The 26,962-nt window shown below is 44.0% G+C and overlaps 1 protein-coding gene across 2 annotated transcripts in view; it reads right to left on the bottom strand.

Moving 5' to 3' along the window:
- Positions 1-26,962, bottom strand: part of plxnb3 (plexin B3) — a 50,388-nt gene that overhangs the window by 22,889 nt on the left and 537 nt on the right. Inside the window, exon 2 of one of the 2 annotated variants that reach the window (XM_018687437.2) lies at positions 15,363-15,418. The gene's annotated coding sequence lies outside the window, so the exon portion shown is untranslated. Of the gene's footprint in view, positions 1-11,266; positions 11,472-15,362; positions 15,419-26,962 lie in introns of those variants that run through there. The other variant, XM_018687438.2, reaches the window with a different exon arrangement.

Raw genomic sequence — 26,962 nt, 5'->3', positions numbered from 1 at the left:
CTCCTCTACTGTGGAACCTTTAAGAGTCTCTGTACCTTTAAGAGTAGGCTTAAAACTTTCCTCTTTGATAAAGCTTATAGTTAGGGTTGGCTCAGGCTTGAACCATCCCTTAGTTATGCTGCTATAGGCCTAGACTGCCGGGAGGTCTCCCATGATGCACTGAGCTCCTTTCTCTCTCTCTCTCTCTCCCTCTCTCTCCACTCAATATGGATTCATATCCCATGTTACATGTTATTAACTCAGTATCTCCCCTTTCCTGTAGTATTGTGCTCTCCCGTCTCTCTCTCCTCTTCTGTCTCTTTCTGCAGGTATTTCTGCCTCTGGAGCTGTAGAGTCTGATCTGTGATGACAAGTCTCCTGCTGCTCCTACAACTCCACTCAACACCTGCTGCTAGAATTAGAAATTACTTACACTGCTATTAGTTGTATTGCTATGTTAGCAGTTAATACTTTAATTATCATTACTATCATTACTACTCCTGTGTTATTGGCATCACCTTACATTTTATATGGAACCCGTGTTATGCTATGTTCTTCTCTCGCTATTCTCTACCCCCCCCACTCCCCCTTCTTAACCCAACCGGTCGAGGCAGATGGTTCTGCTCGAGGTTTCTGCCTCCTAAAGGAAGTTTTTCCTCTCCACTGTCGCCTAGTGCTGCTCTTGGTTAACGATGAAAACTGTATAAATTGTATATATGTTGTTCAGTTTGTGGCTGATCTGAGATCAGAGTTTCTGACCTGCAGCAGCAGATGAAAACACCTGAGCAGGTGAGTCTGAGCCTGAGGACGCTCTCAGCTCTGCTGCCTCTCTCAACTTATTAATAAAATATTTTGCTGCTTCACACTTTTTTTTTCATCTGACCGTCAAACTGTAGTTGCCTGTGGTAACGTCACCATGGCAACACACCCGTCTCCATGGCAACGCAGCAAAACGACTCAAATCTTCACCAGCTTGTTTGTTTTTTTATAACACGGGTTTAAAGTGGTTCCAGTCGGTCTGCTGCAGCTCCACCTGCAGGTGAGGACCAGATCCAGGACCAGAGGGGACCACAGTCAGGACTGTCAGGACTCTGTAAACCAGGACTCTGTGATCCACTGACGTTAACAGAAGATTTTTTTACAGTGCCTTTTTTCCTCTGATACAAAACACTATTCATTCCCCCTCCCCGCTGTGTGTTCATACTGACGGAAACTCGCTGTTCAACTTGCCCCAGTGCATGCTGGGAAACACCCAGAGAGGCCTCAGGACACACACACACACACACACACACACACATACACATGCTTCAACATTTCCATGGTAATACTGAACATCCTCACAGTCTGTCTGTATGGTAATAACTTCCTCCTTCAGCCTGATGAGGGTGTGTGTGTGTGTGTGTGTGTGTGTGTGTGTGTGTGTGTGTGTGTGTTGGGGGGGCAGAGGGAGGTTCATCCATAATTCATGCAGCTGAACGGAGAGAGAGAGTTGGAGTTGTAAGGAGAAGTTGGAAGAAAGAGAGAGAGGTGAGGAGAAGGACAGAGAGAGAGAGGGGTAAAGATGGGGCGCAGAGAGAGGTAGAGATGGGGGGGGCAGAGCTGAAGGCGACGGAGCGTTAAAGTCAAAAATGAGGGAAAAGACTCAGAGACAGAAAATGAGAAAATAAATTCATGTTTGATCTGTTGAATTCAGACCCCCCCCCCCGTCTCTCTCTCTCTCTTTGTGACTGTCTCTCCCCCCCTCCCCCCTCTGTCTGACAGTCTGTGTGTTGACAGTATAAAGGTGTTTTTCTATCAGACTCAAAGGATTCACATAAAGCCACACCCAGAGAGAGAGAGAGAGACAGTGTGTGTGTGTGTGTGTGTGTGTGTGTGTGTGTGTCACAGTGAAACACCTGCACGATATGAGCTCAGGTAAGTCTGTTTCAATATAAACCAGGTGCTCAGAGACTCAGATTAAAAACCAAGAACTGATCCAGGTCCAGGTCCAGATCCAGGTTCACTGTGAACAGGTCTGGACAGGTATTGGCTCACAGGTCACATGACCTCTGACAGAAACTCAGCTGCTGTTCGTCACTGACGTTAAGGCTGCAGTCCAACAGTGTTTGGGAAGGTTCAAACTGATCCTGAAGTCTCTGAGTGTCAGACCTGATCAGGTCCACGTCTCCTTCACTGCTTCCTCTCTTATCTCCTTCAGCAGAGGAGACACTGGAGCTTCCTTTACCAAAGGAAAGGAGAGAATAATGTCCCATGATGCCTTGCAGCAGCAGCAGATCCACACACATGTAGAAACAACAGAGTTCAGTCAGGTTTCCTGTCCAACATTAATAATATAGAGATACAGAAATACAGAGTTTCCTGTTCTGACCTTTGACCTTTTAGTTTGTTATGAAGAGAAAATGATTTTTTGTTAGAGGAGGAAGGATTTCATCAGTTTCTGAGTATCAAACAGAAAACAGGAGCTCTGTTGTTTCTACATGTGTGTGGATCTGCTGCTGCTGCAAGGCATCATGGGAACCTTCCAAGCAAAAAGGACGATCGCAGCCTGAGTTTAACGCTATGTTACATTCACATCAGAGGTCAGAGGTCAGAGAGACATCACCTCTGAGGTGAGAAGTCAGAGAACACCTGAGCTGTTAGAACGCTCAGATTTAAAACCATGAACATGAACTGATTCAAACAGTCAAACAACCTGAGTATTAACCTGCAGGTAACCATGGTAACAGGTCTGATGTTATTTCCTCCAGGACTCCTGGAGCCTCGACCTGGAACTTTCTCAAGGACGTCCTGAATGTTCAGGCCGGACTGTAACAAACGCTGCCATCTGATTGGCTGTCAGGTGTCTGTCCCTGATCTGTAGGTGTGTCAGGTAACCATGGTAACAAGACAGGTGTCTGCAGCGAAACAGTTTACTTTGATAAATGCTGCAGTTTGTTCTTCATTCCTCTTTTGTTCCCATCACGCCCCCCCCGTATGTAAATGAAGGACAGGCTGCTTTCAACACATCGAGGTGATGATTACAGGCTGCCTTACCCCGGGCGCACACACACACACACACACTATGTGTGTGTGTTGGACTGTGATCCCTTTGAAGAGTGAGTGTGAGAGTCAGCAGCAAACCACAGAGATAATATGGGGGTGGAGGTGTGTGTGTGTGTGTGTGTGTGTGTGTGTGTGAGTAGTTAAATTTCCTCTCTTTGTTTCCTCTCAGGGACTCTCTCTCAGTGTCTTCAGTCTGTCCTACTTTCTCTGCTGAGGAGCCTCAGAGCCAGGACCAGGACCAGGACCAGGACCAGGACCAGGACTGGTTCTCTGATGATTCTGTTCATCATTAGTTACTTTCCAAAACCCATCTGAGGATCAGGAGCCAGAAACATCTGAGTGAATTCAAACTGATCTGAGGTCTGAGAGTGTAAGAGTGTACAGAGTACAGCTGTACCTGTGTACTCTGTGTACTCTGATACTCTCAGTACTTCTCTCTCTGTTTGTTTCTCTCACTTTCCTCCTTTGTCTTTTTTTCTGCTTCAGGATTGTCGTCTGTTCAGCTTTGTTGTTATTCACACACACACACACACACACACACACACACACACACACACACACACACACACACACACTCCCCTGGTGAGCTCATGAATATTTTTCGATGCTCGGAGAAACGAGGACGGTTTGATATCATCGAGAGACAGCCACGACACACACACACACTTAAATTCCCGCTGGGGTCCAAAGTGTGTCTGTGTGTGTGTGTTGTCAGCAGTTGTCACAAAATAAAAGTCATTTCCCCAAAAAGGCGCTCTATGTGTGTGCGTGTGTGTGTCACACAGCTGACTGTACACACACCTTCATCATCATCGTTGTCCCCACAGGAAGTCAATTTGTTGCCGTGGTGACGCAGCGTGCTGCTGCAGCGATACAATGAGTTGTTTAGGCACAAACTTCAAACTCTTGTCGTCATTTCACCTCAGATTCATCCCGAGTCTCTGAAACTGGACCAGGACCAGGACTCTGAGAGCCTGCAGGTGGTAGGTGTTCACACCTGATCGAGTTTCAGTGAAGTCAGCACTCATCACACACAAAGACTCTTTACATCAGGTTACAGACAGAAACTGAGTCTGTTCCACCATCAGATCAATCGCTGATCAATCACTGATCAATCACAGGGTCTGAATAATCTTCAGAGACTCAGAGGATCTTTAGAGTCCAGGATCTGGTCTGAACCAGGTCCAGGATGGTGTCTCAGAGAGCTGAAGCTGCAGGACACATCTCTCTGTCTCAGTGTGAACTAGTTTCTGTCCCTGTGATTCTGGGCTGTTCTGATCCAATCCGAGCTGAAAGGAGCTAATTCCTCTTTTCTCCTCAGACACAGCGACTGTGACGGTTTGAACACAAACTGTTTGTTTCATCGATGACGAGGCGGAGCTGCTATTCCTGCCTCGGTCTCTAATCTGGATTAAATCCTGTTTGTATCAACATGTAAACACACAGAGCCCAGTGTCTGACAGAGGATCAGAAGAAAATAAGAAGAATGAGATTCTCCTCAGTTTAATCCAGGACAGAAGATCAGAATAATGAGAGAATAAGATCTGATCTGAGAGCAGATTAACAGCAGCAGGAAACAACAGTCAGTCTAAAAATACCAGAGAATTAAAGGCGTCACATTCAGTCTGAGTTTCTGTGTCTGCAGGTTTTATATCAACACAGTCTGGACTTTAAAGGGACAGTCCACCATTTACTGACTCTGACATCAACACAGAGCTCAGAGTTCTCTCTGAGGTTAAATGACCTGAAGTTTCTCACCTGCAGCAGGAGGACGTTGCTCGTTATCATCTGAATAATCTGTGAATCAGTCTGACTCGTTCATGCTCAGCTTTGATATCAAGTCTGATCAGAGGAAACTTCAACATGAGGCAGCAGAAATTAAATCATGTTGTTAAAAACAGCTTCAGCTTCATGAAGCAGAAGGGAGGTCAACACAGCAACGTACCACTGTCAAAACTTTAAATCAGCTGTGTTCTATTCTATAAACACCACATCTACTTCCTGTCTGTCCCTCCCCCACCCCCTGCTCTTCCTGAAGTTTCTTCCATTTTTCCTGTGAAAGGTTTTTCCTGTTCTAACTCTGACTCTGACTCTGTCTCTGATTCTGTCTCTGACTGTGACTGTGTCTGTCTCTGTCTCTGTCTCTGTCTCTGTCTCTGACTCTGTCTCTAACTCTGTCTCTGTCTCTGTCTCTGACTCTGTCTCTGATTCTGTCTGTCTGTGACTCTGTCTCTGTCTCTGATTCTGTCTCTGACTGTGACTGTGTCTGTCTCTGTCTCTGTCTCTGATTCTGTCTGTCTGTGACTGTGACTGTGACTGTCTCTGTCTCTGACTCTGTCTGTCTCTGTCTCTGTCTCTGACTCTGTCTGTCTGTTTTTGATTCTGTCTGTCTGTGACTGTGTCTGTCTCTGTCTCTGTCTCTGTCTCTGTCTGTCTCTGTCTCAGTCTCTGACTCTGACTCTGTCTCTGATTCTGTCTGTCTGTGACTCTGTGTCTGACTGTGTCTCTGTCTCTGACTCTGTCTCTGTCTCTAATTCTGTCTGTCTGTGACTCTCTGACTCACAAACTGTTTCTGTTCTTTTCCTTTTTTCCCTTGTGTGTCTGTGTGTCAGTGTGAAAATCCTGATCTGTTTGTGAGTTATAATGATGAGTGCTGTGGGGGTTCATCTGGGACGTGACCCCGGGACCTTCCCTCAACAGGCAACGGACCAATCAGAGAGGGGGATCCTCACAGCTGAAGGGACCAATTACAGTTGCAGAGAATCAGTCTCTGTCCGAGGTTCAGACCTCGACAGGATTTCACTGCTTCATTAAAATAAAGTCAAAGAATCAGTGGATTTTCTCTGAGAATATGATCTGCTGATAGATTCAGTTAGAGCTGCAGTTAGTTTCAGATACAGTTAGTCTTTAACCTGGACAAACAGAATCATTCGATCACTCATCAATCACTGATTTACCTCAGAGGTTACTGACGACACAGACAGGAAACAGAGTTCATCTTTTCAGAATAAAATCTGTTGTTACTGTCAGCCATCCTGTCATATATTATTATTATTTTGTCTGTGGAGTTCTAATGTGAAGCTGATTCTGAGCTCAAAGGTGAACTCTGCTTTTAAAATACTGAACAGTGAAGTAATATTGTTTCTATTTGAACAATAAATGCCCTGACTCTACTGTACGGTGTATCTACTGTATTCTACTGTAAGTGTTTCTACTGTGTTTTACTGCAGAGAGCTCTGCAGCGGCAGCAGACTGATCTGAGCCAAACCTCCACAAACTGAATACTGATCACTGCTAACATGAAATATTAATAACTGAGAGACTTTGATACTCAAACACTACAACACACACACACACACACACACACACACTCAGTGATGGAATTAGCATCAATATCATTAACGCCCATCACCTCTCTCTGCCTGTTCACACATTTCCGCTCACACACACACACACACACACACACACACACACACACACACACACACACACACACACACACACACACACACACACACACACACTGTCTGAGTGTCTAAGTGTGTGTTAATGTGTGTGTATGAATATATTATCACTGCAGCCTCCTCTCCAATTAGCAGAGTGTGTAAGTGGTTCTGATCAGCAGGAGATGACGGGGGTTTACCTCCTCCACCACTGCTCACAGGTTCAACACATCCACACTCAGAGGCTGTTAACACACTCACTGCATTAAACACACTTCACTGCATTAAAGGTGTGTGACATGTGTTTGATACATGTCACTGTATCAAACACTTCACTGAATCAAACACTTCACTGTATCAAACACACTACACTGTATCAAACACACTTCACTGTATCAAACACTTCACTGTATCAAACACACTTCACTGTATCAAACACGCTTCACTGAATCAAACACGCTTCACTGTATCAAACACACTTCACTGTATCAAACACGCTTCACTGTATCAAACACGCTTCACTGTATCAAACACGCTTCACTGAATCAAACACTTCACCGTATCAAACACACTTCACTATATCAAACACTTCACTGAATCAAACATGCTTCACTGTATCAAACACACTTCACTGTATCAAACACGCTTCACTGAATCAAACACGCTTCACCGTATCAAACACACTTCACTGTATCAAACACTTCACCGTATCAAACACGCTTCACTGAATCAAACACGCTTCACTGTATCAAACACTTCACTGAATCAAACACGCTTCACTGTATCAAACACTTCACTGAATCAAACACGCTTCACTGTATCAAACACTGGGAATCACAGTTGTCACAGATGATGAGCTCAGACTCAGAGAAAATGTTCCTGACACTTCAACAGTCTGACAGGAGAGAGTGACTCTGTCACCGAGAGACAACATACACTCCTGTGGTTTTACACATTACTGTAGTTAACATTTCACTTACAAAAGAGAGAGGGCTTCAGACTCCACAACTCCAGTCTCAAGTGTCACCTCAGACTCAGATTGGTTTTCATGTGGGTCCAAAGTTCTGGACCTTTGGAGATTTCTGTACCAAACAGTTAGGAAGCACCCTCTCCTTCCAGTCAACCCTCTCTGCATGAGGCCCCAGGTCATGTCTCATAGGTCACTGTCCTCCAGAACCAGGTTTTGCTGTCAGATTCTAGTTCACCTGAGGCTTCACCTTGGTTCTCCACCTGACCAGTAGGAACAGGTGATAATGGACAGAGTCCAGTATCACAGTAGAGTGAAGCTGTTTATGGATAAAACAAAGATACAGGCATCTGTGACTTTAAACATATCACAGAACTGACCAATCAAATCACAAATTCAATCTGATTATTGATATTTAATGTTGAACACAGTGATCTGATACAATCACAGATCAGTCACCAGCTCTAACTCCACCTGAGGGAAACCCTGAAATCACTCTTCATATTATAACCAGCATCACACAGGACCAGCCACTTGTTTACCATCTGACCCCCTGGCTGTTTGTTTTTACATCCACTGATTCGATTTTTACAAGATCTGACAACACACTGATCACAAACAGGGGCAGAGCCGATGACTTCTGTTGGTAAACTGCAGATAAATGTGTGAGCTCCTGCAGAGCTTCACATGCTGCCAGTGTGGAGTTTGTTCTGCTGCTTCTGTTTTGTTTTGATGAGTGAAACATGTCAAAGGGAGCAGATTCATTTCTGTTGTAAATTTGGTAAGAATAACTCCCGGTTTCTGTGCAAGCCCTGACCTGAGACCAGTTCACCCTGGAGCTACATGATCCAATAACATATCATCTGTTCAGGGCTCATAACTGAAGCTGCTGGTAATAACTCCTGAGCTGCTGCGCTGAGACCCTCCATTAAATCACATGTTTGGTCCTGATTCAGTTGTCATGACAACAAACACAGAGACGAGTCAAAGACAACCACTGGACAGACACATCGAAACATTAAAACCTGAACCAAACAGGAAGTCGACCTTTGAACGTCGTCCTCAGCTACAGATAATCCGGTATGAGGATGAAGGTGACACCTTAGTGATTTTACAGAGAAAACAGCAGATTACTGAGGACCAGGCTCAGAGAGGAGATGGATTTAAATTTTTCTGCATCAGGGTGGAGACAGAGCGTCAAGGAGGAACAGGAGGAGAAAGAGGAGGAGGTGCAGTTTTATTAAAACCAAAGCTGAGTGTGTTTTACAGCTCAGTCTCTGCTGTCTGCTGCCCCTCCCTGTCTCTCCTCTCTGTAGTTAACAGGCGTGAACCAGCTCCATAATGTGTTTATGAGAGCAGAATTTTTACAAGATTAAAACAAGGCTTTGAAGAGGAGGGGGTGGGGTGGGGGGGTAATAAACCACAGAAATACTGTAATAATAGAGAGGGGGTACTGAAGTTTAATCAACAGAGAGGCAGAGAGAGAAACAGGGAGAAAAGAGGGTGGAGATCTCTTTATTCAACTCCAACAATCTGTTTCATTCACAGCACATAAAAGAGAAACTAAACAAAGAGAAACAGAATGTGGAGTTTATCATCCAGCCTCCACCATCTCCACCCACACACAAACCTCACCCAAACCAGTGGAGCAAGAGGCACTCGCACCTTTTACTTCAGTGAAAGAAGTAATAGAAATACTCTGTTACCAGTAAAAGTAAAGTATTGTTCTGCAGAATCAGATCCTCAGGTCACTGAATTTCTGATGCATTGATGAGTTCTTCACTTTAATGCTGCAGCTGGTGAAGGTGGAGTTTAATAAAAACACACAGAGCTCTGAGGAGAGCTGCAGATCTGCAGAGACCAACTCTGACCTCGACCTCTAAATGTTTGTCTTTATTGGAGCGGATGCTGCAGAGAGACAACAGAAAACGAGGAGAGAGAGAGACAGATGCAACAACAGGTCTCTGGACAGACCTGAACTGGGGAAACTGACACAACATGATCCCGGTCTTCAGCCTGGTTCACGGTCAACACATCTGCATGGCCACCAGGATCCACGTGGCATAAGTTTTCATCATCAGCTGGCATCAGTCAGAGTCTACACAGTCCAGATTACAAGACTCTGAAACTAAGATTGTCTGATGTCTGAGTCCTCAAGTTCCATCAAAAACCACATCTATACTCTGTCTCAGTAAAGGACTGACCAAGTCTCATGGTAAGTCTCTGGTTTCATTGTCCAAAGGAGAAGAGGAAGAAGAAGAAGAAGAAGAGGAAGAAGAAGAAGAAGAAGAAGAAGAGGAAGAAAAAGAAGAAGAAGAAGAAGAAGACACAGAGCGATGAGCTCCAGTCGAAGCTCAGACGAAGGTATAAACCATGTTTCTGTTGGTTTCATGTGTAAATGTGAGGAAGCTGGAGTTTCACCTTCGTCTTCACACTGAGGCTGAGATCTGAGTGTTAACCACAGAAAGACACGTTTCTGCACAACAGCAGCTTCACACCTTCACATATTGTTTCTGTCTGTTTCCTGACGGAGTTTAAACTGCTGAACGTACAGTTTACAGACGGCAGCTCCTCCCTCAACGCTTCAATACCTGAGATCATCTGAGCTGTCCCTCCATCACACAGGAACATTTCATATTCAAACACAAACCACAGAAAACTTCACTGAAAACACACAGAGCTGAAAAACAACAGCTGATCTGCAGATTCCACTTTGGTCCAGAACCACTGACCAACATTCCTAGTTCAGTCCCTGTTACATATAATAACCCTTTTCCTCTATTTTAAAATGAATTCCAGTTTTATAAAAGGTTTTGTTGTCAGAGGTGGAAAGTAACTAAGTACATTTACTCTAGTGAATGCAAGTATAATTTCCATTTCTGCTCTTTATAGTTTTACTCCACAGATAAATATTTTAAATACAATCAGTTCATACATTAAAATGAACCATTACAAATTAAACAGCATTATAATGCTGCTGATATGTTCTTGCATCAATAATAATAAACCACTGTCAGTATTCATTCTATTCAGTGAGTATTTTTACTTTGTGATACTGCAACTACATTTTCCTGCAAATGCTTCTGTCCTGCAGTAAAATAATAAAATACCGTAAAAGAACTCTGCTCCTCTTCCCCCACTGATACTGTTATAAATATCATGAATGGTTCTTTCAAAGATGAATGAGCTCAGTGTGTTGGAGCTGTGATCACAGACCATACTAAATGTTTTACAGTCAGACAAACCACAGAGTTTTAGGTTTTATCAAACACATTCCTGCAGATGTTACATTTAATATCAGATATTCTTTCCTTCTGTGAATATTCTCATGTCTTTAATTTGTAGCACCGAAGCGCCTCGCTGTGAGTTTCTTCATTCAATGAGGCAAAAAGCTTCACTGAGCATTTCTGTCATATCTCATCATGAGGACGTTACACATATTATCAGAGCCTTTACTGACGTGTCACTGGATCTATAAAAGTGTAAATGCTGTACACAGCTGATAACATTTCATATTTCAGAGGAAAAAACAGTCTGTCAGCAGCTGAAACACAAACAGTCAAACAAACAGTCGAACAAATAGTCAAACAAACAGTCAAACAGTGTGTTGTGTTCGTGTGCTGCAGCAAACTGAATCGTCTCTTTTCTCTGTGAGGGAACTTATTCAGAGAGAGAGAGAGAGAGGGAATCAGAGTCTATGTCTCTCTACCACTGATCTGATTCCTGCTCCACTAATTAAATCACAGCACAATTAACGAGAAACAGCTGTCAATCAAAGCCTCATCACTGAGAGAGGGAGAGGGAGGGAGAGGGAGGGAGGTAGAGAGACACTTACTTCCTTCAGGAAACAATCCGTCTTTCTTTCATTCCTCCAAAAAACAGACGACAAAAACTGAAAGAACCTGCACACCGGGCGAAAGAGAGAGAGAGAGGGAGAGGGGACGAACAACTACCGACAGACAGATGGAGAGAAGGAGAGGGAGAGAGGGAGGGAGGGAGAGAGGGAGAATGAGCGAGCAGCCGGCTGGATGGCTGTAATCCCATTATTGTGAACGACACATTGTTCTGAGAGAGAGAGAGGGCGAGAGACATTCAGACGCAGAGAGAGAGTCTCAGAGGGAATAGAGGGGGGCGGGGCCGAGAGGCACACACTGGGGGGCGGGGTCAGCCTCATTAATATTTAATCAGAGGTTTGCAGCGTGAAGTTAGAGAGAGAGAGGGCGGCAGAGCGAGGCAGTAAATCAATGTGAGACTGATGAGGCGGTCTGACCAGGTCTCTGTGGTTCTGATGGGTTCTCAGCTAAAAAACTGAACCTCACAGAACCAAAGCATGAAACTGTAGGAATGAAATCTGCTCCACACTGAAACCTACAGAGATAAAAGCCTTGAATGGGGGTGAGGGATGGGAGGAGGGGGTGGGTGCTGCTGGTTCAGGATTGATCAGGTCTGTGGAGTCAAACAGAACCAGGATCAGTCCTGAACTGACTCTGTGTTCAAGTTCCTCTCTGAAGTCTGAGTTCCCAGTCAGAAGTTTGAACCTGAACGCCTCCTGAAGTCGGAGCAACTCCACCAACCCCAACATCAGAATCCAAGATGGCTGCTCCTCATCAGCAGCAGTGAACTCTCTGCTAATGTTCCTGTTTATAGCAGCTCAGTCTCATTAGTTTACATGAAGTCAGTCAGACACAGAGAACTGTGAACAGCATGACTCCATCTTTAACCAGGTGACTTTTATTTTCTGTCAGTGGTTGATCTTTGGTTGGATGGATCATGGTCAGTGCTGCTGGTCTCGGTCCTGGATCAGGTCTGTGTTTGGACTGAAACAGTCTGCACAGTCTCTTGGGTTTAGTTTCTCACATCTTCTTCAGATCCACCGTGTCCCTGTGGCTCATCAGGACCAGGTCCCACAGCTCCTCCGCTCCTTTGATTCTCCTCCATCAGCTGCTGCTGTGGGTGGTTCAATAATCCCACTGTGAGCCCGGTGCATGATGGGAAACAGCTGGTGAACGTCCTGATGTTCTGCAGGTTCTGTCTCTGCTCAGTGCTGATGTTCCACTCCTTCTTCTTCTATTATTTTCTCATTCTCCTCCAATAATCAGGATCAATACTGATCAGTTTTTTTTGTTAGAGAGTGAGTCTCTGCTCAGGTGAGTCCAAGCATCTGATTGGTTCACAGCTGACAGGTCACAGCAGGTGAGAATCATAAAGTGTTCAGGTTGTCATGGCGACCGTAGAGAGTTTAATGATGTGAGGAGTGTGTGTGTGTGTGTGTGTGTTATCGACATCATCTTATCTGTGACACAACACACTGCTCGTAAAACGTGTGACAATACATTCATGCATTCATTCATGTGTGTGTGTGTGTGTGTGTGTGTGTGTGTGTCAGAGCTCAGCTGGGAGTGTTTGTCCACCTCTCATCAGGAGCCTCATGTAATATTAATCACACACACACACTGAGGGTCACACGCACCACTGAACACACACACATCAATCAAACACACAAAGAGAAAACACACACACACACAGCCTGAGGTCTGTGTCTGTGTGTGTGTGTGTGTGTGTGTGTGTGTGGACAGCTGGTGGCTGCAGACATAAATATTGTGTCTCTGATGTGATTTTATATTTCTGCATTAAGTCTGTCCACACTGATCCAACCAATCAGAAGCTGCCTCTCTTTATGACATCATCTTGAGTCAGACCCTCAACATCAACGATCAACAACATTCAACAAACTGGGATCAGGTCTGGGTCTGGGCCTAGGCCTGGGTCTGGGTCAGCTGATGTTGCAGCCTCTCACTGCCGTTCAGCAGCTCCAGCAGAGAAAGATGAGAGAAGATGAAGTCCATGTCGAATTGTTGACAGCAGGACTCAGGTCTCTACTGTGGAGTTTCTGTTTTTAATCTGAATCAGGTCTCTAATGATCGAAGGTGTAACAACCCTCAGAGGGAAATCAGCTGATCTGACTTTAAACCAGGGCGATAAAAAGACCTGATCTGGGACGGTGATAAAATTAATGTGGATTATGACGATGAGCTCAGGACATTTTATTCTAACAACCAGACCTGACCTACAGGAAATAAAGAAGCTGTGGACGAGTGGAACCACAGCGAGAGGAACTGACATTATCCTCCGACAGGAAACTGTCGACAGCTGCTCCGTTATTTGTCCAGATGAAGACGGTCTGAAAAACATGTCGCTGGTCGGAACCAAAGATGGAAACTCAACAAATCTTTACAATCAGCTGAAAAGGTTTCATCCCAGCAACCACACAGAGAGGATGAAGATGCTGTTTGTCCATACAGGGCTAACAGCTAACAGCTAACATAACGAACAGCTAGCAACTAACAGGGCTAACAGCTAACAGGGCTGAACATCTATCCTGTCTTCAAAAAGAAACATAGATATAACAGTTAAAGATGTGATGTCCCTGAACGCAGCAGAGAAAGATTCAGGTTCAGGAAACTGATTAAAGTTCTGGACTGTAGCTACGAACTCCAAGACAGGAAATATTTTTCACAAACAGCTGACTGTCTAATCTGCTCCTCTACATAGAAGGTCCTATCAGAGGAATCTGTGATCAGTCACAGGTTTTAATGTTTAGTTAAAGCAGATAAAACATGTTAATAAATGATTTTCTCTCAGTTTAAATGATGAGTCACTGGCTTCTTTAGACTTCAGTCATCATCAGGAAACTCTTCAAACTCACAGATTATAGATCCTGATAAATATCAATATCGATCAATATCAGAAAAAAATCACTTTGCTCTATTTTAAATGTTGATTTCATCAGGTTGTGTTTAAAATTCAATTCAGTTTTTCTATATTTTCCATAGCACAGGATCACAATAGAAGTTGTCTCAGGTCTCTTTTCATACAGAGCAGGTCTGTTACATATATTGTATTATTATCAATGATTTTTATATTTGAGTTTATTCTGGATTAGACTGAGTCTTATTTTATTTTGTTGTTATGTTGCAGGGCGTGGTGTGTGTGTATGTGTGTGTGTGTGTGTGTGTTGTTTATCAGGTATCTGCCTCTTTCAAGCAGAAACAAAAGATGAAGGACAAGTGAAGAGGCTTTAAAGGGGGGAGGAGGGGGGGCGATGGAGGTGGGGGTGGGAGGTTTAGAGAGCGTGAAAAGCAGCTTGTAGAGAGACGAACCAACCAGGCAGAGTAATGAATGGAGGGGGAGGGGAGGAGGTGAAAGGTGACACACAGTAATTGGGAGGAAATGTGTGTGATGGGTGGGGGCAGGGGGGCTCAACATGACAGAGAAATAAAAACTGAACTTTGACAAAATAAAAATAAACCAGGTCAAACAAACAGAAACTGATCACATGATCACAGACAGACCTGATTGGACAGAGGACTGATCAATTCATTTCACTGATCAACTGGATTTTTGTGGATCAACATGATCAGTTTAAACTTTAAACCAGAAACTGAAACTGAATCAGAGATTGATGTGGTTTTTCTCTCTGACCTCAACAGCAACCACTGGCAGATTCATCAATAATCAATAATCAGTTCAGCCTCAGGTATTTACTGGATTCAGACGAGTTCAGAGTTTCTGCTCCGCTGAATAAAACAACTCATAGCAGTTTGATCTGAGTCTGAGAGACAAAGACCAACAAAGAGAAACAAAGAGCCTCTGTTACACAACACACACACCACACAAACAAACAACAACACACACACACAACACCACACAAACAAACAACAACACACAAACAAACAACAACACACTGAGGCTGATTCTGCTGACTCCTCTGAACTGACCAATCAGATCGCTGAACTCCAGCAGCTCATTGAACACAATGACAATGACATCATCGGACGCCATGTGGCACTGGTGTGTGAGGTCACTGGTTGCTGGTTGCTATAGTAACCAGGCTGACGCTCTGACTCAGCTGAGATTAGAGAGACACTGACCTGACGAGGAAACCAGCTGCAGCGAGGAGGAACCTTCTTCATCAGGAGGACGTTTCCTGTAGGAACACAAACACAGACACACATCAGACCCAAGCACCTGGACCAGATCACTTGGACCTGAACACCTGGACCTGGACCTGAACAGCTGGACCATGTTTGGATCTGAAGCTGAGAAACATCAGCAGCAGAAACCTCCTATCAGAAGAAACAACAACTCCCATGATCCTCTCTGCTCTCCCGCACTGACTGACCCCCCAGGTAGAGGAGGTCTAGTCAGAGACCAGGTGCCTCTCTGCTCCTTTATCCCCTCATCAGCCATCTGTCTCCGGGGGCAACCATGAGGTCAGGTGATTAATCACTTCCTGTTTGTCAGCCGCAGCTTTAATGAGTTAATGAGCAGAGTGGAGGCTACAGATAATCAATCACTGCACATATTGATTGATGATTTATAGACTGAGCATCTCACACTCATCTGTCCTCGTCACTGCTGCTCCAATCAGCTGCTTCCGGTTTGTCTCTACTGTCTATGTTCAGGAAACAACATGAACTCCACCTGAGATGAAAACCCTGCAGACTGTCAGACATAATCAAGACCTGGATCAGGACCTGGATCCAGAAGCTTCATCATAAGCTGCCTCTAAACCACGTGATCACACGTTCACTAACGAACCTTGACAACACAACAACAGTGAACTGATGAGTGTCAGTGATGCGATGAAGTCCAGCTGGTGGCGCTGAGTTCTAGGATCAGCACTCAGACCTGGTTCTGTTCTGGTCCTGACTCTGTCCACAGAGACCAGGACGTTAAACGACAAAGTGAACACACAATCTGACTGTCAGTGAATGCCTCACAGAGGCTCCGCCCCCTGTCGACAGGTTGATGAGTCACAAACACACACACACACACACACAGCTGAGTTGTCCTTGAAGACAGAAACCTCCTCCTGCCTGTGTTTGTTGTTATTGTTGTATCTTTGTGAGGACCAGTCTGAGTCCTGATCTGAGTCCTGATCTGGGTCCAGTATTTCCTCTCTGTTTGGTCTCTTCCTTCTCGTGATGTTCACTAGTGCTCTCTGACTGTTTATACTTTTATTCTGAAAACTCTGAGACAGGAAGTGTTTCCAGAACCAGAACCAGGATCTAACAGAGTCTGACACGCCATCGGTTCTGGTTCCTGTGTGTCAGACTGATGGTCCCCACAGAGATGTAAGGTCTGAATGTGTGTGTGAGTGGAAGTGGTCGTGTTGAGAGGTCAGAGGTCACGGTCCAAAACACAGAGAGTCCATTCACTCACACACACACACACACACACACACACACACTGACTCATTCATCATAGGAAGTCAGAGCCTCAGACATGAGACGTTTACTGACCATCAGAAAACACACACACACACACACACACCAACACCTGGACAGGTGACGTCGACCATCACACCTGAGACACACCTGTGTGTGTGTCCAGGTCTCTGCCTGAACCTTCACTGAACTCACTCAGTCTCCATCAGACCTGATGACCTGAGGACACAACAGGGACCAGAAACCACCTGGATCAGGTCTACACAGGGTCCTGGTTCCTGATGTTTACAGGACTGACACTGACAGTAACGCTCATTTTACCTGGAGTTCAGTGAACAGAGCTGGGTGGTTGTTATGGAGATGGGAGGATACTGGACCTGATTTAACTTTGTTTAGCGGGGTACAGTGTTCAAGCCTTCGAGGACTAGAGAGATGCAGCGCCCCCTTGTGGTGACTGAGAATAAATGAGTACAGGACTGAATGTGGGCAGAGATGGTCCAGATCAGGACTAGATCAGGACCAGATTGGTGCTGCATCTTATGAAACATTATCGTTAAATATTAAAGCTGCCTGATTCTCTGATGTGACAGACAGAGGTTCATCAGTCTCCACTGTCTCTGCTGTCTCTGTTGTCTCTACTGTTTCTATTGTTTCTACTGTCTCTGCTGTCTCTACTCTTTCTATTGTCTCTGTTGTCTCTACTGTCTCTGCTGTCTTTACTGTTTCTATTGTTTCTACTGTCTCTACTCTTTCTATTGTCTCTGTTGTCTCTACTGTCTCTGCTGTCTCTACTGTCTCTACTCTTTCTATTGTCTCTGTTGTCTCTGCTGTCTCTACTCTTTCTATTGTCTCTGTTGTCTCTACTGTCTCTGCTGTCTCTACTGTTTCTACTGTCTCTGCTGTCTCTACTGTTTCTATTGTCTCTACTGTTTCTATTGTTTCTACTGTCTCTGCTGTTTATACTCTTTCTATTGTCTCTGTTGTCTCTACTGTCTCTGCTGTCTCTACTGTTTCTACTGTCTCTGCTGTCTCTACTCTTTCTATTGTCTCTGTTGTCTCTGCTGTCTCTACTGTCTCTGCTGTCTCTACTGTTTCTACTGTCTCTGCTGTCTCTACTGTTTCTACTGTCTCTGCTGTCTCTACTCTTTCTATTGTCTCTGCTGTCTCTATTGTTTCTACTGTCTCTGCTGTTTATACTGTTTCTATTGTCTCTACTGTCCTCCTCAGTTTTTTACTTTCTCTGCAGAAACATTCAAACTGCAGCGTCCAATAGGCCATTTAATCCCCATTAAAGCTGACCTGGAACACACACACACACACACACACACACACACAGGCAGTAGATTAGGTCGCCTGATTTTATTCACTAATCTGTGGAGTTAATCTGATGGTTGTTACTCTGCAAACTGAGACATTATAGAGCTGTAATCTTCATATATGGAGCACACACACACACACACACACACACACACACACACACACTCAGCCATATGTGCAGCAGGCTCACACCTGCTCTGTCCACACTGATACGACTTCATGTTAAAACCAGTGTTTTTATTTCATATCAGAAATAATCTGTGTCCACACTAACACCTGACCAGGTCACCTGACCATTCACCTGCACTGTGTGTGTGTGTGTGTCCAGGTCTGTGTGACTCGGGTCAGCAAGAACCTGTCTGGTGGCTCTGATCCATCTCTGTCGGAGTCAGTCAGCAACCAGTAAGCCAGAAGATGTTTGACATCTTCATCGATCAGTTGTCTTTTTCTTGTTGTTTTTTTGGGGCTTTTTGCTCGGAGAGGACAGAAGAGAGAGCAGTAAAGGTCTGGCTGAACCAGGAGTCGAACTGGGGCACTAAGGCCCATGTGGTACACGCCCCAACCATTCAGCTATGGGGGCACCCCCCAGACTCAACGTCTTTGAACGTCTCACAGAAGAAACGGGAGGATCAGCTGATGTGAGTTTCTGTTTTTACAGTGAAGAAGGAAACATCAGGAAATATCAGCTGCTCAGAGAGACGAAGAGAAAACTGATGACAATTTAACACCAGAGAGAGTGTGTGTGTGTGTGTGTGTGTGTGTGTTTCTAAGTTGGGGGTGTAACAGATGCCGGTGACTGAAGACAGCTGCACTCCAACATACCAATTACACACACAGACACACACACACACACACAGTAACACTCTCAGACTGTATAATCTTCAGTGTGATGCAGTGACACCACATTATTCCACACTCTGTAATCTGAACATTCACAATGAGATGGGGGGGGGGGGGGGGTCTTAAAGGAACAGTGTGTGTGATTTGTCTTTGTTCAGGTTTGAAGAAGGTGGAAGTGTGTGTTCAGAGAAAACAGGTGAGCTGTGTTGTTGTTGTTCAGATTCAAAGATGTTGAGCGTCTGAAACATTTTACATTGAACTTAATAATTAACCTGAAGATGAAGAGGACGTGTTTCTGAAGACATCATAACCCAGAGAGAAAGGGAGAGAGGGAGAGGAAGAGGGAGGGAGAGAGAGGGAGAGAGGGGAAACTGTTTTGTCGTATATTAAATTCAAGAATACTGTCCTACCTGAATGAAAGCAACACACTAAGTAAATCCCAAATTGGCTTTATACCCAAACATAGAACAACAGAGCACATATACTCTTCATACCCTAATCAAAAAACACATTCACCAAAAAATTAAAGGAAAAATATATGCATGCTTTGTTGATTTCAGGAAAGCTTTTGATTCGATCTGGCATAACGGTCTTTTCTATCAGTTACTCCAAAATTGGAGGCAAAGTATATGACTTGATTAAATGTAAATACTCAGAAAATGAATGTGCTGTAAAAATCGGAAAAAAAAGAACTTTTTCAAACAGTGTCGCGGGGTCCATCAAGGTTGCAACATATCCCCAACTCTCTTCAACATATACATCCACCAATTATCAAAACTACGTGAAAACTCCACAGCCCCAGGACTGGACTTAGAAGGAACAGAAGTGTTTACTTTATGCAGATGACCTTATACTGTTATCACAAACAGAACAAGGAATGCAATACTATTTGAACATACTCCATGATTACTGTGAAAACTGGGAAATCAGAGTAAATCTAGATAAAACTAAAATTATGATATTTCAAAAAAAGGCAAGATTACAGTCTAAAAAACATCATTTTTTGGGGGGGAGAGACAACATTGAGTCACACAACAGAATATACTGACCTCGGCCTGCTGATCACTGCTTCAGGACATTTTGTTAAGGCTGTAAGTGCCCTGGCAGATAAAGCTCGTAGAGCTTATTACAGCATAAGGAAATCCCTATTCAAACTAAAGCTCCCAATAATCATTTGGCTGAAAATTTTCCAAAGTGTTATTGAGCCAATTCTTCTATATGGAAGTGAAGTTTGGGGCTCACTGATCAAACAGGAGCAATGGGACTCAAACCCAGTTGAAAAGGTTCATCTTGAGTTCTGTAGAAACATACTGAGAGTCCACAGAAACTGTCCTAACCACGGCTACAGAGCAGAGCTGGGCCAGTTCTCCCTCTTAATTGAAATTTTAAAAAAAGAACAATCAAATTTTGGAACCATCTGATAGAATCAGACACAGATTCATATCATCACAGATCATTCTTAGAACAACGAAGCTGTATGAACCCAGATCACATTACCTGGAATGGAACAAATGAGAAAATAACATTTCTATATAAAGGTGACACTATGAGAAGAACTCCAAATTCACAAGTAAAACAAATAGATAAAGATAATAAACTCAGATATTCCAAACAGTAGAAAACAGAAATCCAATCAATTAATAAATTAGAATGCTATAATTTACTAGACAGAGAATTCCAATTAGCCCAATATTTAAGCCAAATAAAACATCCTATAAAAAGACAAACAATAACTAAATACAGACTTAGTGACCATAAACTCACAATTGAAACCAGACACCAAAAAAGACAATGGCTTGAAAGATCAAACAGAATTTGTTCACATTGTAAAACAGGTGAAACTGAAACAGAAATTCATTTTCTCACAAGTTTCCCAAAATATAAAGAAATGAGAGAAAATGAAGTCACCACATTTAGACAAAAAATCCCAAACTTTGCTTCCATCCCAAAAGATGAACAGATTGAATCCTTCTAGGAGAAGAAAGCTCTGTGATAGAAGAGGAGAGTCTGTCACACAGAGACTCAGTTTAATGTAGGGATTCTATATGTGTGTATGGATATACATACACATGTATATGGATATATTTTATTTTGTTTTCTTGTTTTTTTTTTTGTTATTTCTTATCTCATTCTTTATTATTACCTTATTGTATATAGTTATTGCTGTATTTACTGATGTTCTAATGTTCATGTCAGTTTATGCTTTGGCAACATTTTTTATGTAAAACGTCATGACAATAAATCCAAATTGAAATCAAAACTGAGAAGGAGGGAGAGCAACGGAGAGAGAGGGAGAGGGAGAGGGAGAGGGAGAGAGAGAGAGGGAGAGGGAGAGAGAGAGAGAGAGAGAGAGAGGGAGAGGGAGAGAGAGAGAGAGAGAGGGAGAGGGAGAGTGAGAGGGAGAGAGGGAGAGAGGGAGAAGGAGGGAGGGAGAGACAGTCAGAGAGGAAGGAAGAGGCTGTTCCAGCAGAGGAAACAGAAACAGAGCAACAGTAAATGCAGCTCATTTCACCACAGAGGAGGAACTTCCTCCTTCATTATAAACAGCAGGACACACACACACACACACACACAGACTCCAGTGTCTGAGCTCAGTGTGTTAATAAAAACACTGGTGAACAGTAACTAAGTACATTTACTCAGTTACTGTCCCACAGTCATCAGCTTATCGATAATCGTATCAGTTACAGTCGATCACTTCAGGAATAACGATGCAGTCTGAAGTTGTACTGTGAAACACTGATGCTGTCAATAAAGATTTTTCAATCTGTTCAATAATTATTTTCTTTAAACTTTGTTCACAGACTGTGTTTAAATAAAGTTTCAGTGTGTCAGATTGTGGTGACCAGAGTTCACTACACCACCACCTCCAGAGTCCAGTCTAATGTTTGTCGGCCTATTGGACAGTTTCTGAACAACACAACGTTGTGATTGGTCAATTTCACTGCCAATAAAATTCTGACTAAAGGATCCACTGAAATAAAACAGGAAGTTACAGGACACCATGGAAACAAACAGTAACATGGTTTGCTGACCGGTTACTGACTGGCTGGTTGCCTGTTGCTGACTGACTGGTTATTGGCCCGGTGTGATATAGATTCAGGTTCAATCAAGTAACTATATCCCAGGACAACTGTGTGATTTCTCAAAGTACAACAGCCAAAAATCTGGGTGTCACACTTGATCGTACTCTTTCCTTTGATCAGCACATTAAAGACATTACAAAGACCACCTTTTTTCAGTTACGTAATATAGTTAGGATTCGGTCTTTTCTTTCCATGGCAGACGCTGACCAAATCGAGAAGGTTTGACCACATTACTCTGGTTTTAGCCTCCCTTCACTGGCTCCCTATTCATGTTAGATCAGACTTTAAAGTTCTCCTAATGACTTATAAAATTCTAAATGGGTTAGTCCCCTCATACCTGTCTGAGCTTCTTAACCCTTATATTCCCTCCTGTGCTCTGTGTTCTCAGCAGGCTGCAGGGCCTTCTCCTATCAGGCCCCCTTCCTCTGGAACAACCTCCCTATTGATATTTCAACAGCCTTTAAATCCAAACTAAAAACTCATCTTTATGCCTTTCAGTTAGCATATCATTCTGATTCTTCTTTCAGGTTACCACTCTACCTTCTGCGGGTTGGGTCAGTCTCAGTGCATCAGTTAAGCTTAGTAGTTATTAAATGTTGTCCATGATGTCCTGCTGATGAGATTACTATTAACTGTCTTAATATCACTGCATCACTTTAACTGTGTGTTTCTTCCATCAAACACATCAGTGCCCAGGCTGTGCTTCTCTCTCTCTCTCTGCTACTGTCTCTCACTGCAGGGTTCTGCCTCTGGAGCTGTAGAGTCTCCTGCTGCTCCCATGATCCAGCTCAACCCATGATGCAACAATAATTAAACATTTATTAGTGTTAGTGATAAAGTTAGTGCTACTAATGTTTCATTTGTCATTATTATTCCTTTAGCTATAATAAAAATAATAATTATTACCCTGAATCCGGTTCTGCTCGAGGTTTCTGCCTCTTAAAGGAAGTTTTTCCTTGCTACAGTCTCCTAGTGCTGCTCATGGTGGATCTGTTGGGTCTCTCTCTGTAAATTTTATAAGATAAAGAGTACGGTCTAGACCTGCTCTATATGTACAGAGCCTCCAGATAACTTCTGTAGTGATTTGACGCTATATAAATAACATTTGACTTGACTGACTGGTTGCCGGTTGCTGACTGACTGACTGGTTGCAGACTGTTTCTCCAGGCTCTGTAACTTCACTTTAACATCAAAGAGAATTTTTCATCACAGCTATTTTCAAACACACACACACACACACACACACATGTTGGTTTTCCTATCATTGTGAGGTTCGTCCGTGCTTGCCGTCAGCCAAACTCCTCGTTGCTGTGGTTACCTCCATCGTCACCATGGAAACCTCGACCATCAGAGAGACACGCCTGGACTGTCTGAACACCGTGAAGACAGCTTCTCTGTTCTGTCCCGGTCCTGAATTTAAACCTGGTCCTGAGGTCTGAAAGCCTGAGAAACAGCCAAAATGGTGTCACTGTGAAGGAATCAGTCCCAGAAACTGGATTGAACCAGAAGTAAGTTTAGGACCTGTTTAATCCAGGTCCAGTAACAACCTTGAACCCATTAAAACCACTTAGTTACCAGGTCCAGAATCCATCTGAGTCCACCTGAGTGAGTCCACCATACTTCATTAACCAACCTCCATCCTGGAGCCTATCCTAGCTGTCATTGGTCAAGAGGCGGATCACCCGTCCATCGCATCCAACACATACAGACAAACAACCATTCACACTCTTTGGACTGGGGGAGGAAGCCGGAGAACCCAGAGAGAACCCACGCAGGCACAGGGAGAACATGCTCCACACAGAAAATCCCCGGGTTCAAACTGGGGCTCGAACCTGGAACCTTCATGCTGTGAGGCGACAGTGCTAGCCACTGCACCACCGTGCTGCCCCTCATTAAGTAACAAGCAGAGAAAAACAAAAACCTGAACCAGGTTTGACTGTTTGACAGAACTCAACATCATCCAGTAACACTCAGCGTCCGCCAATGAGACAAAAACACACACAAACACCTGACTGACGTTTTTATTTATCTATGTATTTATACAGCATCTGTTCACATCAGAAGGGATCAGGAGGTTCTGTTCAAACAGATCTGAACTCTGTTATTATCATGTTTACAGAGACACAACAGATCCTCCATGAGCAGCACCACAAGACAGTGGAAACACTTCCTTTAAGAGGCAGAACCAGACTCAGGATGGGCGGCCATCATTAACACTAATAAATGCTGATTAACTTGATTGATTGATTGATATCTGATTATTTGGAACTCATCTTATTAGTTTAATCTGCAGAAACACGACAAAGAAGAAACTTTGATTCAGATCCTGAGACTCAACCAACCTGTCTGTCTGACCGGCAGTGAGACAGCTGTCTGTGTGTGTGAGTGTGTGTGTGTGGACTCCACAGGGAGCGATCCAGAGAAACCAGCTTCTTTATGGATTATTAATATCACCTCCAGCTACACACAGGCGTGTGTGTGTGATCTGACACGGGGGGGTGGCAGTTGGTGCGATCAAGGACGCTTCATTCACACTCCACAATGAGTGTGTGTGTGTGTGTGTGTGTCTGTTCAGAGGCCACACCCTAATCTGGGATCAACAGTACCCCCCCCCCACCCCATACTCGTCTTTGTGTTTCTTGTTTGTTTCAACTCGTCCTCAGACTGAGACCAGGACTCAGATCAGCTCTAAACCTGAAGAGTTCACACTACAAGAATGAATCAGGATCTGGGGACATCCTGACCAGTGGTTCTGGCTGTGATCCTGAGTCTGATAATATTGATCATCAGAAGTTCAGCTGGAAAATGTGACGACTGAAACTGACCTGAGATCAGCTGAGGGTTTATCAGAGAAGAGGAAATAAACTCATGAACATGAAGCTGTTCAGTAAAAATTTTATGTATGTGTGTTCCTCTGGCTCTGAGTCCCTGAGGAATCGAACCAGCAACTCTTTCATCTGCAGGACCAGATGAATCACACATACACACAGGTTGGTCTTTCTGTCACTATGAGGACCTTCATTCCCATGATGCACGACAACTTCTGACACTAATGCTAACGCTAACGCTAACATATATATGATCCCTGAAACCGGCTCTGAGGACCAACATGTCAGTTTGGTTCTGAACCTTATGGAGTTGGAGGTCGAGTTCAAACCAAAATACAAACACGTTGAAGCTGTGAGTCACTTCCTCTGCTGATCGACTGATCACTGATGGAGAATCATCGTGTCATCGCTCATCAGTGTTCCTCTGTTTCCTGTTACAACCTGATGAAATTAGCTTAGCATAGTCTACAGACTGGAAATAGTTAGCTTAGCATAGCCTACAGACTGGAAACACTTAGCTTAGCATAGCCTATAGACTGGAAACACATAGCTTAGCATAGCCTATAGACTGGAAACACTTATCTTAGCATAGCCTACAGACTGGAAACACTTAGCTTAGCATAGCCTACAGACTGGAAACAGTTAGCTTAGCATTGCAAACAGACAGGAAACAGCTTATGGTTTTGGCCCCTCAGTGAATATTAGACCAACACAAGTAGCTCAGACTGACAACAGTCACAACAGACGAAGTATGACCGTCATAAACACGTTCACAGTCAGAGCCCAGAAGATCATCATCAGTGTCTGGTGTTTCTCTGTGTGTTTCATGTTTAACTGTAACAGACTGTTACTGGTATTACTGGTGTGAGTCCAGTTCATTCTGACTGTGAAGACGTTGAACTAAACCTGCAGATTACAGCACATTAACACAGCGTGTGTGTGTGTGTGGAGATTAGAGATGATTAAGTAGAAACAGTAATCTGACTCTGAATCTGGACTCAGACTAAATCCCTCAGATTAGTCAAATGGACATTTCAGTTAAATCATCTTCATCACACTGATGATGTCACTGATGCTGCTTCACTCAGGTCATGTGACCTGAGTGTCAGTTGGTCACATGAAGAAACGTCCTGAGTCAGAGCTTCATCTCTTCACACACACACCAAACTCCATTCTTCACAACGCAGTTTAACTACAGAGAGAAAACAAAAACAACCACGACCGTCTGAACTTGATCCAACCAATCAGCTCAGTCCAGAACTTGACCTGAACAGAAACTGATCGGAGACCAGCCGACAGACGGAGCTCAGATCTGTTAAAAACAGTTTGAGCTGTTGTTGAATTAAAACTGGATGAGTTCAGTCTGAGACCCAGAACCTGAACACTGCTCCAAATCTGTGAAGAAATGACACAGAACTCCAGTCAGAAAGCCAGCATTTAACACAGAAACCAGACAAAGATGGACCGGGTCTGAGTCTACAGGACCAGGTCTGAGTCTGCAGGACCAGGTCTCACTGACATCAGCTCCTGTGTGGTTTAGATTCCTCCTGTCACCATGGGGCCAGGTTCACCTCCCTGGGGGGTGGAGACCAACACCTGGTCTATATCACAGACCCACTCAGCTGATCTGGGACCAGTTAGTCTGTGGCAGGTTCTGATCCAGGATCCGTCCTCAGGACTAAAACTGTCTCTACAACAAACAGTGACAAACCTCCTGTGTGTGCCTGGAGCTGGGGGGTGGGGGTATTGTCTTTATTGTTTTTGTTCAGAGTCACGTGACTCAGACTTCCCTTATGTAACGTCAGCAAAGGTGACTTCAAATTCACTTCTGCCGTAAACACACACAGCAGCAGCAGTGAGTGTGTGTTGGAATGTCAGCTATTCAGTATGCGGCTGCGGGCTGAGCCGTGCCGTGCCAGGGCAGGCTGGGAACCCAACACACACACACGCTGATTAAACTACAGTAGAAACTGTTTACAGAAACATGTTGAGCTGAATCTTCTCTCGGGGCTGTAAATGTGACACCAACCAAACACCATTACAGAATCGTCTACTTTTAAACTCGCTGCTCTCCGGGCTCCGCTGCTGAGAATTTAACGGCTGTGTGAATCCAACACCGGGACCCCACAATAACGATCGACACCGGAATAAACTGTTAGAGCCGAATTAAAGAGCCCGACCTCCCGGTCCAGAAAAAGCTCCCCCGGTTACTTCTCCCTGGTTCGCGGTC

Source organism: Lates calcarifer, linkage group LG6, assembly GCF_001640805.2.
Source record: "Lates calcarifer isolate ASB-BC8 linkage group LG6, TLL_Latcal_v3, whole genome shotgun sequence".
In the NCBI taxonomy this organism is placed as follows: Eukaryota; Metazoa; Chordata; class Actinopteri; family Centropomidae; genus Lates; species Lates calcarifer.
The sequence above is the reverse complement of the archived record's forward strand: the minus strand, read 5'-3'. Positions and strand labels throughout refer to the sequence as shown.